Genomic DNA, 13,405 nt, shown 5'->3' with positions numbered 1-13,405 from the left:
GCTCAGGCTATTCAACGGGAAGATGACAAGGATAAACACCTTTATATGATCCACTTCCGCTTAATAAAGTAAATATATTTTCTCTTCCCTGTGATTTTCCTTTTTTTTTCTTTTTATTTTCTTTTTTTTTTTTTTTTTGACAGAGTCTCACTCTGTCACCCAGCCTGGAGTGAAGTGGTGCAATCTTGGCTCACTGCAACCTCCGCCTCTCTGGTTCAAGCAATTCTCCTGCCTTAGCCTCCTGAGTAGCTGGGACTACAGGCATGTACCACCACGCCTGGCTAATTTTTTTGTATTTTTAGTAGAGACGGGATTTCACCATGTTGGTCAGGATGGTCTCAAACTCCTGACCTCAAATGATCTGCCCACCTCGGCCTCCCAAAATGCTGGGATTACAGGCATGAGTCACTGCACCTGGCTCTCTGTGATTTTCTTAATAACATTTTCTTTTCTCTAGCTGACTTTAGTGTAAGAATATAGTATATAATACATATAACATACAAAATATGTGTTCATCAACCATTTATGTTATCAATAAGATCAACAGTAGGCTATTAGTAGTTATATTTTTGGGGAGTCAAAAGTTATACATGGATTTTCAACTGTGCAGGGGGTCAGCCCCTTAACCCCCATGTTGTTCAAGGGTCAACTGAGTATGTTTGTATATAGTGAACAAGGGGTCTTCCCTCCACTAGACCATAATTCCATGAAGGTAGGCACTATCTGTTTGTTTGGTCTACTGCTACATGTTCAACATGTAGCACATTGCCTGGTGTGTAACAGATGACAAATAAATAGCTGTTAAATGAATAGGTTAATCAATTTTGTTAATTAATATTGTGAAGAGATAATCAAGGTCACAATACCTATGAGAGCCCAATCAAGAATGGAGACCGCTTTTCCTAGGCAGCCGCTGAAGATGGCAGAGGTGCAGGTCCTGGTGCTCCATGGTCTAGGCCATCTCCTGGGCCTCCTGGCAGCCATCGTGGCTAAGCAGGTACTGCTGGGCCAGAAGGTGGTGGTCATACGCTGCGAGGGCATCAACATTTCTGGCAATTTCTTTTTTTCTTTTTTGAGAGAGTTTCCCTCTTGTTGTCCAGGCTGGAGTGCAATGACGCGATCTTGGCTCAAAGCAACCTCCGCCTCCAGGGTTCAAGCAATTCTCCTGCCTCAGCCTCCCGAGTAGCCGGGATTACAGGCGCTCACCAGCATGCCCAGCTAATTTTTTGTATTTTTAGTAGAGACGGGGTTTCGCCTGTCTTGAACTCCTGACCTCACGTGATCCACCCGGCTTAGCCTCCTAAAGTGCTGAGATTACAGGCGTGAGCACCACGTCCAGCCATTTCTGGCAATTTCCACAGAAACTAGTTGAAGTACCTGGTTTTCCTCCACAAGCAAATGAACACCAACTCTTCCGAGGCTCCTACCACTTCCGGGCCCTCTGCTGCATGTTCTGGCGGACGCTGCGAGGCATGCTGCCCCACAAGACCAAGCGAGGCCAGGCTGCCCTGGACCGCCTCAAGGTGTTTGACATCATCCCACCACCCTAAGAAAAGAAACAGCGGATGACAGTTCCTGCTGCCCTCAAAGTCGTGCATCTGAAGCCTATGAGGAAGTCTGCCTATCTGGGGCGCCTGGCTCACGAGGTTGGCTGGAAGTACCAGGCAGTGACAGCTACCCTGGAGGAGAAGAGGAAGGAGAAAGCCAAGATCCACTACTGGAAGAAGAAACAGCTCATGAGGCTACGGAAACTGGCAGAGAAGAACGTGGAGAAGAAAATTGACAAATACACAGAAGTCCTCAAGACCCACGGACTCCTGGTCTGAGCCCAATAAAGACTGTTAATTCCACAAAAAAAAAAAAAAAAAAAAAAAAAAAGAGAGAGAGAAAGAGACCACAGCACTGCTGCAGAGTCAGTCTACAGGGTTATGTTCAGCAGCTTCATTATGGGAGTGGAGAAAGCTGATAGTTGAACTGATGCAAGGTGGGTGTGGAAGAAAGAGGATAATGTTGGTCTTCATGTGGCACTATAAGGTCTAGGCGGAATAGGGAAGGGAAATATGGAGAGGAGTGATGAACTTGGTAGAAAATGGTAAGGTCAAAGACCTGGTGGAGTCCAGGATATGAAGGAGAATGTATGGTGGGAGTAAGAGTGAGAGAGCTAGGGAGCCAGGAGGTGATCATCTGAGATTTAGTACTCCAGACCTTAAGATCTCAAAAGTGGAGCAGTGCCAGGTCTTTAAAAAATCCAAGACATAATCATGGAAATGAATGAGTGGAATGGCTGTAAGGTGGTGGTTACTGTTGCCAAAAATAAGGAATAAGGAGGCTAGGATGTTAAATGGTTCCATATAGTGAAGTTACCTAGGTGACAGCAAGCCTTAAAGTGAAGACGACTTTGTGCCAGGTACCAAAATCTTTAAGGACTGAAGTGGTCAGAGGATGACTCCTGTAAAGATAGCATAGAAGATGGCATGAGCCTCAAACACAGGCCTTCCCCTCATTCCTTCCATTCTTGGATCAGTTATACAACAGTCAAAGTTCCAGGACAGAGGGTCTGATAGGCTGAGCTGGATGGTATAAGCTTCAAAGGACAAGTAAATTTTGCAACGGGTAGAAGTAACGTGGTAGGTTAGTGTCAATGGGGAATGACAAGACTGCCAGTGAAGTCCCCAGTAGTATACGGAAGATGTGAGAAAAGGCAGTGTCTAATCAAGAAGCTGGAAGGCAGGCATGGTGGCTCACGCCTGTAATCCCAGCACTTTGGGAGGCTGAGGCGGGCAGATCACCTGAGGTCAGGAGTTCAAGACCAGCCTGGCCAACATGGTGAAACCCCGTCTCTACTAAAAATACAAAAATTAGCCGGACGTGGTGGCATGCGCCTGTAATCCCAGCTACTCAGGAGGCTGAGGCAGGAGAATCACTTGAACCTGGGAGGTGAAGGTTGCAGTGAGCCGAGATCGCACCATTGCACCCCATCCTGGGGGACAAGAGCGAGACTTCATCTCAAAAGAAAGAAGCTGGAAGAAGATATAATGGAGGTATGGCACTCAGAAAGAGCCAGGTTTCCATTAAGCAGGAGGCAGAGAAAGTAAACTGCCAAGAAATTAAAGTTTGTAGGAGGGGTTTTTGCTTATTTGCCTATTTTTCAATGGATGAAGGATTATTCCAGCAGTAAAAGTAACAACATGTAATAGAGAGAGGACAGGCCCTGGTCAGAGGTCAGGGTTCCATTCCTGGCTCTATCACCTACTAGCCAAGCAACTTTAGCCAATTACTTTGCCAAAGCTCAGTTTTCCCACTTGTGAATCAGTAACCTAATAATTCAGTTACTTTGCGGATCAAATGAGATAATGGGTGCAAAATTGCATTATAAACTGTAAAGTATGGTCCCTACATATTGTTATCATTAATGTGTGGTGAGTTCACGCAAGCATTTGGACCAATGTTCTTATTCCTGACTCAGTTTGGAACAGTACTGGGAGGAATGCAGGCCAAATACTAACTCCATTTTAGAGGTGGGACAAAGTACCATGCTAAATTGTGCTATGTGGTATAATGGTGGAATAGAGAATGCTGTGTGAGCACAGAAAAAGGAACAATTCAGAGCCTAAGTGAACTTTATAGTGGAAATGCCATGTGAGCTGGCCATTGAAGATTAAGTCTGAGAAAGGGAGAGCTATTCCACTCTCCTTAGTTAGTGGTAGAGATCTAAGTAGAAGCCAGGGCCATAAACATGCAGTTAGGTGCTGCTTCCCAGTGCTCCTTGACCCCCATATGCTGCAGCATATTCTCTTTGCTTTTGCTAAGGGCCTAACTGCCATGGGAGCACCACCATTCTTGCTTAGTCTCTTTGCAATTTGCTGTCAACAACTTACTGTCAGTGTGCAGATGTACAGTTCACATCCCCCAGATATGCAGCATCACACTTCAGTTTCTGCCTCTGAGCCTCTTCCAAGTTGTCTGATGATGCCTGCTGTTGGCTGACTGCCATGCCTTATCTGGGAATCAATGAGACCAGTAGGTCAACTGTGAGCAGTTCTCCCAGGAAACCAGCAGGGTTTTAAAGGAATCATGACTTGTCATACACACTGTGATTGTTCTACACCTGAATGAGGTTGCTAGAGGTCCCTCCATCCTATCCCCTCCTCCCCTATTTCCTTCAGTGACTTTGCAGAAAAAACAGATCCTATTTGGTTTCCTTCTTCCTCAATCTCTTAGGTTCCCAAAGTCTGACTGTTCCCTTCATACTTTTTCAAAGGGCATTGGTGGGGACCTGGTAACCCACCTCATTCATAAAAACTTGGTTACCCAGTGGTGGGCCACATTTCTATTTAATAGTCTGCCATAATAATAACCATGGTATATCCATTTTACAGATGAAGAACGTAAACCTCAGAGAGGGTAAGAGGTGAGAGGCTCAGGGTGGGGGAAAAAGCAGAACATGAGACAGTAATACAGCCTAAGGCAAGGCAATAATAACTATCTGTTAATGTTTGGTTGCCCAGCATCCATTTCCCCACTTCCTGATAGTACCCTGATTTCTGTACACATTATGTGCAGTCTTGGTGGGAGCAGACATTCAGAGAGGCCTGTTTCCCACTGCAGTTAGGGGAGGGCTACAGAATTCTGACCTTTGAGATTTAAGGGAAATAGCAGAAGTTACCTCCCTGCTGACACTAGTATGCAGCCTAGCCCACACTCCATGTTTAGTAAATGTCATTTCTGCCCAGCAGTGTCTTTTCTTACAGTCTGAGTGGTGTTAGGCAAGTCACTTAACATTATTTGCCTCAGAAATGATGTGTGTAGGCCAGGTGTGGTGGATCACGCCTGGGTGGATCACTTGAGGTCAGGAGTTTGAGATCAGCCTGACCAACATGGTGAAACCCTGTCTCTACTGAAAATACAAAAATTAGCCACGTGTGGTGGTGTGTGCCTGTAATCTCAGCTACTCGGGAGGCTGAGGCAGGAGAATCACTTACACCAGGGAGGCAGAGGTTGCAGTGAGCCGAGATCTGGGCAGCCAGTGCGAGAGAGCGAGACTCCATCTCGGAAAAAAAAAAAAAAAAGAAATGTTGTATGTAACATCGCCATCGTTCCTAACGTGTGTTAAGTGCTCAGTGGTTAGTTACTGCTCTGATCGTCATAATTATTCTTTTGTTCCCAGTGAATGGGTTGAATCAATTGTGGTATATATCATCAGCATGACAGAAACTATTTAAAGTAATGTGGAAGCAGATATTGACTTATTGAAACAGAAACTGATTTATATGGTTGAATAAAAAGGTCAAATTATGATCATACTTTGATTAAAATATGCACATAGGCCAGGCGGGGTGGCTCATGCCTTTAATCCCAGCACTTTGAGAGGCTGAGGTGGGTGGATCACTTGAGGCCAGGAGTTCAAGACCAGCCGGCCAACATGGTGAAACCTCATCTCTGCTAAAAATACAAAAATTCGCTGGATATGCTGGCGTATGCCTGTAATCCCAGCTACTTGGGAAGCTGAGGCAGGAGAAGCACTCGAACCTGGGAGGTGGAGGTTGCAGCGAGCTGAGATCACGCCACTGCATTGCAGCCTAAGCAACATAGCGAGATTCTGTCTCAAAAAAAAAAACAACAAACAAACAAAAAAACAAAAGAATAGAATATACCTGAAATAGTATGTCCCAAAATGTTAACCAGTATTTATCTCTGTTTTATTTTTGCCTTTCTTCATTTTCTATTTTCAGTGAACAGATATCAGTTAATAGTTACTAATTTTTAAGTTTAAAAAGGCCATCACTTAGTGGAGAATCAAGGCTTGATTTCAGCCAGGGGCAAATTCAAGCAGATAGAACAAGGCAGCCAGGTTCCACAAAATAGGGATGAAGTCAGAATAGCAGTTACATCAGATATCTGGATGGCATACTTCCGGTTGAAAGGGCAGTCCCAGGCAGTGGCTAGATACACAATTCAACTCTCCAGGGGAGCTGGGGGCCACAGCAACTCAGGTCCTTGTAACTACTTTAATTCCCTGAAAACCTTTCTTAGTTACCCTTCCCATCTACCAGCCACTGTCTACTCCATTTGCCTAATTTATTTCCTTCCTAGGACTTACTCACTCTGAAAACACCTTATTTGGTTGTTGTCACAGGAATGTAAGCTCATGTGTGCAAATATTTTGTCCGTCTTATTCATCATATACATGCTGTGACATGAAAAGCGCCTGCACAAAATAGGAGCTCAATTAAAAACAGAATTAGCCGGGCGCGCTGGCTCCTGTAATCCCAGGCTTTGGGAGGCCGAGATGGGCAGATCACGAGGTCAGGAGATCGATACCATCCTGGCTAACATGGTGAAACCCTGTCTCTACTAAAAATACGAAAAATTAGCCAGGCGTGGTGGCGGGTGCCTGTAGTCCCAGCTACTGGGGAGGCTGAGGCAGGAGAATGGCGTGAACCCTGGAGGCAGAGCTTGCAGTGAGCCGAGACTGCGCCACTGCACTCCAGCCTGGGCGACAGAGCAATTCTGTCTCAAAAAAAAAAAAAAAAGAAAAGAAAAGAGAAGAAAAAAAGCAGAGAATTATTGCAAAATCAAAACCCACCAGGGAATAAAAATAAGGGAAACTGAGGCAGAAATCCAGCTGTGCCTTTGGGATCTACAAGTGTGAGGGGTCAGCAATTATGAGTTCACCTTTTGGGGTTGGATTCAAAGTAAGGAATATAAGCAAAAAAATACAATTTCAATGATCTTTTTTCTTTTCAAAAAGCAGTTATCACATTTTTAAAAAATGGTGATACTTCCAGAAGAATATGACACAGTCTCTATGTATGAGCTTATTGGAAGTCTAGGTTAAATGAGTAACTTCCTGAATGACGTGAAAAGTGATGAGGCTCTGGCATTCTGGAAAAACTTGATACAAATTGTACATTAAAGCAATTCCATGGAATGATATTTAAAAGTTTAAATGGCCACTTAGTCTAAAAGATTTTAGCTTGAAACTAAATGAATATTTCTTATAAACATCAAAATCCCTGGCATAACTCAGCTTTTATGAGACACAAGGAAGCAGAAAATTCTGAGTTTTATGTCAAACCTTTTGTGAACAAGCAAGTAGGAAAAATGAAAGGGAGAGGGGACAGCTGAGACTTTCATTCAACATCTTTTATATGCCACACACTAACAAGCCATGACTTTTCTCATTTAATAATTCTACAAGGCAGGCACTATTTATTTCCATTTTCCAGAACAAAAAAATAAAGCTGAAACAGATTGACTTGCCCAAGATCACAGTTAATAAATTACAGAGGAAAATCTAATTCCAGGTTTATTTGATTCTAGAGCCTACATACTTTTAATTTACCACACTTGCCTCTCCAGCATTCCTGGAAATCCCCTTGATGAAATATATTGCTCATCTTAAAAAAAAAAAAAAGGCAATAATAAGGCTTAAAAGGAAGCAGGAAGTAATAGGAAAAACTAAGTAATTCACAAACTATTAGGTTGAATCACATAAAATTGCTGATATTTGACTTTTTTTTAACCCACAAAAGAAGCAGTTTCATATCCTTCAACCTCATGATATGGTATTATTTCTGTGGATAAAGATCACCATGACAACTCTATTAATAACTACTCCATCACTCATCTGTACACACCTTTACTGATTAAATTTCACATCATTTCAGTAACAGTTTAAGACAGGAAGGGTTTTACATATGAGGAAGAGCAGATTTGGTAACCCTACCCATTTTTCAGAGCAGCATTTCCCTTAGGAAAACATGTAAGTTTTTTTAAAGGCTCCCATCTGTCCCTGACTCCCTGCCCCTTCCATGTCCCACTTTCCACATCATGTTCTGTCGAAATAACTTTTTTTTTTTTTTTTTTTTCTAAAAAGAGACAGGGTCTCGCTTTGTTACCCAGGTTGGAGTGCAGTGGCATAATCATAGCTCAATGCAGCCTTGAACTCCTGGGCTCAAGTGATCCTCCCACTTTAGCCTCCCAAGTAGCTGGGTCACCATGCTGGGCTGATTATTTTAGTTTTTGTAGAGACAGGGATCTCATTGTGTTAACCAGGCCGGTCTCAAACTCCTGGGCTCAAGCAATTCTCTCACCTTGGCCTCCTAAAGTGCTGGAATTACAGGCGTGTGCCACTGCATGCAGCCTAAAATTACTCTTGAATTTTGCTTCTACAGTTGGCTTCTAACTGGTCTCCCACACTTCCAATCTATTCTCCAAAGGTTTTTCCTAAATGCAAACCTGGGCTGGGCTCAGTGGCTCACACCTGTAATCCCAGCACTCTGGGAGTCTGCAGCAGAAGAATCACTTGAGGTCAGATGTTCAAGACCAGCCTGAACAACACAGCAAGACTCCTATCTTTCAAAAAAGAAAGAATTTTAAAAATTAGCTGGGTGTGGTGGCATACACTTTAGTCCTAACTACTTGGGAGGCTGAGGTGGGAGGACTACTTGAGCCCAGGAGTTCAAGGTTATGGTGAACTATGGTTATGCCACTCACTGCACTCCAGTCTAGGTGACAGAGCAAGACCCTGTCTCTTAAAAAACAAACAAAAAGCAAATGTGTCACTTATCTGCTTACAATTTGCCATCTCCAGCCTAATCATATTGCCTCCCCAAAATGCTATGTTGAATAGAACCCACTTCTCTGTGTCATGCACCTCTGTGACTTTATCCCACCTATTTTGTGGCTGGAATGGTTTTTTCACCCCTTTTCCCCATCCCTTACTTGACATTAAACAGGCAAATTTATGCTTTTCAAGGCTTAATGCAAATGTCACCTCTTTATGAAACTATGCCTGACTCTCCTCTGATAGCCACCAGTTTTCTGTGCTCTCACAGCAATTGGTACATTTTTCTATTTTAAGACTTTCAAATAGTGCTCTGATTAGGTGTTTCTGTGCCCTTAAAATATTGACCAGACTGTATCTTACTCTTAGTAACATCAGGATGTTGCATAACACTAGATGTACAGCAGGTATTACCAGTCAGAACCCAAGGGTCCTCAGTACTGAGTCCCTATGTTATATCTTAGGTTGGGGAATGAGGGAAACAGCATACAGGTTGAGTGCCAGAAACAAGGGTGCACTCTTCCAGAGCATTTCCAGAGTTCTTTTACATTGAAGGCGTAAGTTGGGGACTACCTGAACTTGGATTTATATTTCCATTACCAAGGCTTATTTCATTAGGGTAAACAGTGTTTATGAGCACTATGTATAGATTACATAAGAGCATTTGAATTTTATATTTTATACAAATATCTAAGATGGTAGTGGGGCACCTAGAAATCAAATTGTCCTTTGCTACAACCGTGAAATACTGAGACATTTCATTCAATTTGATAAACAAGAGACAATTTACTAGCTGAAAATATATGTATGCAATATAAAACCACCAGGAGCACACATGGCCACAAAGACAAGCTGTTAGATCAAGAACATTCATCCCATCAAATATTAATATTGCCATAATGCTTCTTCAGTACTTTTAAAGTTTGGTAGCAGGTATTAAAGTGTTAAAAATCTTTATAGAGAAGAAACATAAAATTGACAAAATTTGTTCTACTAACTTGGGAAAAAGATCATCAGTATCTGATTTTAGCTGTGGGAACACATGTGTCTAGTTTGTGGAATACTAGTGTTCTATCAGGGAAAGTTTGAAAAATAAGCTCTTAGCTTAACAGAAAGCAGTCATACCTTTACTCAAAGCAAAGGATCACTAAAAAAAAAAAAGTGTGACTTTAAACAAGTCTGTAGAAAGAGAAAATTTTGATTATAATTCATTAAATTCACTTTTTTAATGTTTTTGGGCTTTCAGATATGGTTTGCGTAGCTCAGTAGGGGTCAGTAATTTTCCCAGACTCCTAGAACCAGATGGGCATTTTCCCTTTCCCCACACCCTGGCTGGTGAAGTCCTGTGTAGTAGGAGTCTATCCCCACTCTCTTATAAGGGAATACAGTGTTAACTCACAAGAGGATGCCCAGAAAAGGCTGAGGTTTCAGCCACTTTGAAGCTCAAGAGGTCAAGATCACAGATCTAAAAATCACAAAAGCTGGAATCAGGGACTCTAGCCAATAAAATAGCTACACCCAGTAACAGGGTGGGTGGGTTAGACAGCATTTATTTTCAAGATGTACTGGAGATAAGACTGATGTGATATTTCAATTTCCTATTCACTTGGAGAGATAGGCAGTGTATCTGCAACATATCCTGACTCATCTTTTTTTTTCTTTTGAGACAAGAGTCTTGCCCTGTTGCCCAGGCTGGAGTGCAATGGCACGATCTGGGCTCACTGCAACTCCTGCCTCCTAGGTTCAAGCTATTCTGCTGCCTCAGCCTCCCGAGTAGCTGGGATTACAGGTGGCCACCACCATGCCCAGCTAATTTTTTTTTTTTTTTAATTTTTAGTAGAGACAGGGTTTCACCATGTTGGCCAGGCTGGTCATGAACACCTGACCTCAGGTGATCCACCCGCCTTGGCCTCCCAAAGTACTGGGATTACAGGCATGAGCCACTGTGCCCAGCCCTGATTCATCTTATATAGGAAATATTATCATAATGTAGGAGAGTGCTGTCTTTTTTCTCACCTAACATTTTTTCCTAGGCACATCCCCACAGTGCAATTTAGTCCACACCCTAGTTATCTTTATGACTATATGCATCATTCATTTGGTCACTCAACAAATATTTATTAAGCATGTGCTATCTACTGGGTACTCTGGTACAGACTATAGACACACCACCATTGCTTGTCAATACTCATTTTGGAGCATCTTGATCATTTTTCATTTTTATTATTAAAAATATTAAATCTTTGGACTTTTTTCAGTAGCCTCTCAAAAATAGCATTAGCAGTGAAGAGTCTGACCACATCCAAAAATTGTATAGAAACTGTTGTATGTGATTAAAATTAAGGCATAGGCTTTAATTTTAAAATTATATGTGAAATTTATGGTTAGGCTACTGTAGTAGACCATGTTAAGGATGACAGAGTCTAAACCAGGACAATGGCATTGGAGTGGGGGAAAGATTAGAAAAATATTGAGGAAGGGAAAAAAATGAGTCTTGGTGTCTGATAAGATATAGGTATGAGGGCAGAGTTAAGGATGATTACTGGGTTTCTAGCATAAATTACCAGAGAACACAGTAGAGGAACAAGTTAGGGGAACAAGATAAATTCCATTTCATTTTGTTGTGCCCATTGGTAACATCCAGGTAGATATACCCCAGTTGATTTACAGAGTTTGTTGAAGAGGTAGCTGTAAAAACACAAGGCTTTCCTGCTCCTTGTTTGTGGCAATAAGGATATTTTTAAAAATATAAAAAACAAAAATAAAATGTATGGCTTTTTAGTATAGATTTTAAAGCCAGAAAGCCAGAAAGTCAGTTAACTGAATTGTTTCATTTTACAGATAAGGACGTAGGCCCAGAGACATCTGTCTGTTTTCACAAAGCTACTTAGTGAATTGAGAATAGATTTAGAAAAATTCATTCAAGACTCTTTCAGTCCACCATGCTGCATTCCATTTGTGTATTTTGTTAGTTTTACAACTGTGATGGTTAATACTGAGTGTCAACTTGATTGAAGGATGCAAAGTATTGATCCTGGGTGTGTCTGTGAGGGTGTTGCCAAAGGAGATTAACATTTTAGTCAGTGGATTGGGAAAGGCAGACCCACTCTTAATCTGGGTGGGCACCATCTAATCAGCTGCCAGTGTGGCTAGAATATAAAACAGTCAGAAGAACGTGAAAAGACTAGACTGAGGCCGGGTGCGGTGGCTCATGCCTGTAATCTCAGCACTTTGGGAGGTTGAGGCAGGTGGATCACCTGACATCAGGAGTTCGAGACCAGCCTGGCCAACATGGTGAAACCCCATCTCTACTGGAAATACAAAAAATTAGCTTGGCGTGGTGATGGGCGCCTGCAATCTCAGCTACTCGGGAGGCTGAGGCAAGAGAATCATTTGAACCTGGGAGGCAGAGGTTGCAGTGAGCTGAGATCATGCAATGGCACTCTAGCCTAGGCAACAAGTGCAAAACTCCATCTCAAAACAAACAAACAAACAAAAAAAGGCCAGGCGCGGTGGCTTACACCTGTAATCCCAGCACTTTGGGAGGTCGGGGTGGGCGGATCACAAGGTCAGGAGATCGAGACCATCCTGGCTAACACAGTGAAACCTCGTCTCTACTAAAAATAAAAAAAAAATTAGCCGGCCGTGGTGGTGGGCGCCTATAGTCCCAGTTACTGGGGAGGCTGAGGCAGAAGGAGGCGGAGCTTGCAGTGAGCCGAGATTGCGCCACTGCACTCCAGCCTGGGTGACAGAGAGAGACTCCGTTTCAAAAACAAAAAAAACAAAAAGACAAGACAAGACTGGACTAGACTGGCCTAGCCTTCCAGCCTACATCTTTCTCCAGTGCTAGACTCTTCCTGCCCTCGAACATCAGACTCTTAAGTTCTTCAGTTTTGGGACTCAGACTGGCTTTCCTTGCTCCTCAGCTTGCAGACAGCCTATTGTGGGACCATGTGATCATGTGAGTTAATACTTTATAAACTCCCCTTTACATACATATCCTATTAGATCCTATTAGTCTGTCCCTCTAGAGGACCCCAACTAATACAATTATTCCACATACAATTATTCCAAAATACATACAATGCAAATTTTTCTCAGAATCCTATAATTATATACAGAGCCCAGAGAAAAGACACAAATCCCGCTTGCATTCTTTTGTCACTGCGTGACTGACTTCTCAGAGATTCTGCCATTGCTAGATGGAGAAAATAAAAGAGGAAGTGGTCAGATTGTTAGAAGTGACTTTTGATCACAGTGAGCAACCCCTAAACATCACATGGTTACTGTAACCTGGATGCACATATCTCTGGGCTCATTTTTAAAGAACCAGACATTTGATTGTCATTCTGAAAGCAAACAAAGCCAGTATGTTCATCATAGATATCTATCACATGAGGAACATAGGTTACGACAATCACGTTTAGCTAACAATAGTTGATAGGCAAAAGTGCCGAGAGCTTACTTTAAAAAACTACACAACAGGCTGGGCACTGTGGCTCACACCTGTAATCCCAGCATTTTGGGAGGCCGAAGCGGGTGGATCACCTGAGGTCAGGAGTTCGAGACCAGCCTGACCAACATGGAGAAATCCCATCTCTATTAATAATGCAAAAGTTAGCTAGGTATGGTGGCAAGCGCCTGTTCTCCCACCTACTCAGGAGGCTGAGGCAGGAGAATCGCTTGAACCTGCAAGGCAGAGGTTGTGGTGAGCTGAGGTCGTACCACTGCACTCCAGCCTGGGCAACAAGAGCGAAACTCCGTCTAAAAAAAAAAAACAAAAAACTACACAACAAATAGTTACAAAGGGGTCAATGATACATGAATCAAATAATT

At 42.6% G+C, this 13,405-nt stretch overlaps 1 pseudogene across 1 annotated transcript; it reads left to right on the top strand.

Annotated features, from left to right (window-relative positions):
* The first annotated feature begins 919 nt into the window (after positions 1-919).
* LOC105553487 lies at positions 920-1,878 on the top strand (annotated as a pseudogene). The gene is made up of 2 exons (XR_001008155.1): positions 920-1,061; positions 1,358-1,878. The product of XR_001008155.1 is annotated as a 60S ribosomal protein L13a-like (transcript).
* Positions 1,879-13,405: the final 11,527 nt, after the last annotated feature.

The sequence above is a fragment of the Mandrillus leucophaeus genome, unplaced genomic scaffold (genome assembly GCF_000951045.1).
Source record: "Mandrillus leucophaeus isolate KB7577 unplaced genomic scaffold, Mleu.le_1.0 Scaffold599, whole genome shotgun sequence".
Taxonomy (NCBI): domain Eukaryota; kingdom Metazoa; phylum Chordata; class Mammalia; order Primates; family Cercopithecidae; genus Mandrillus; species Mandrillus leucophaeus.
Note: the sequence above shows the minus strand (reverse complement) of the source record. Positions and strands in the feature narration are given on the sequence as shown.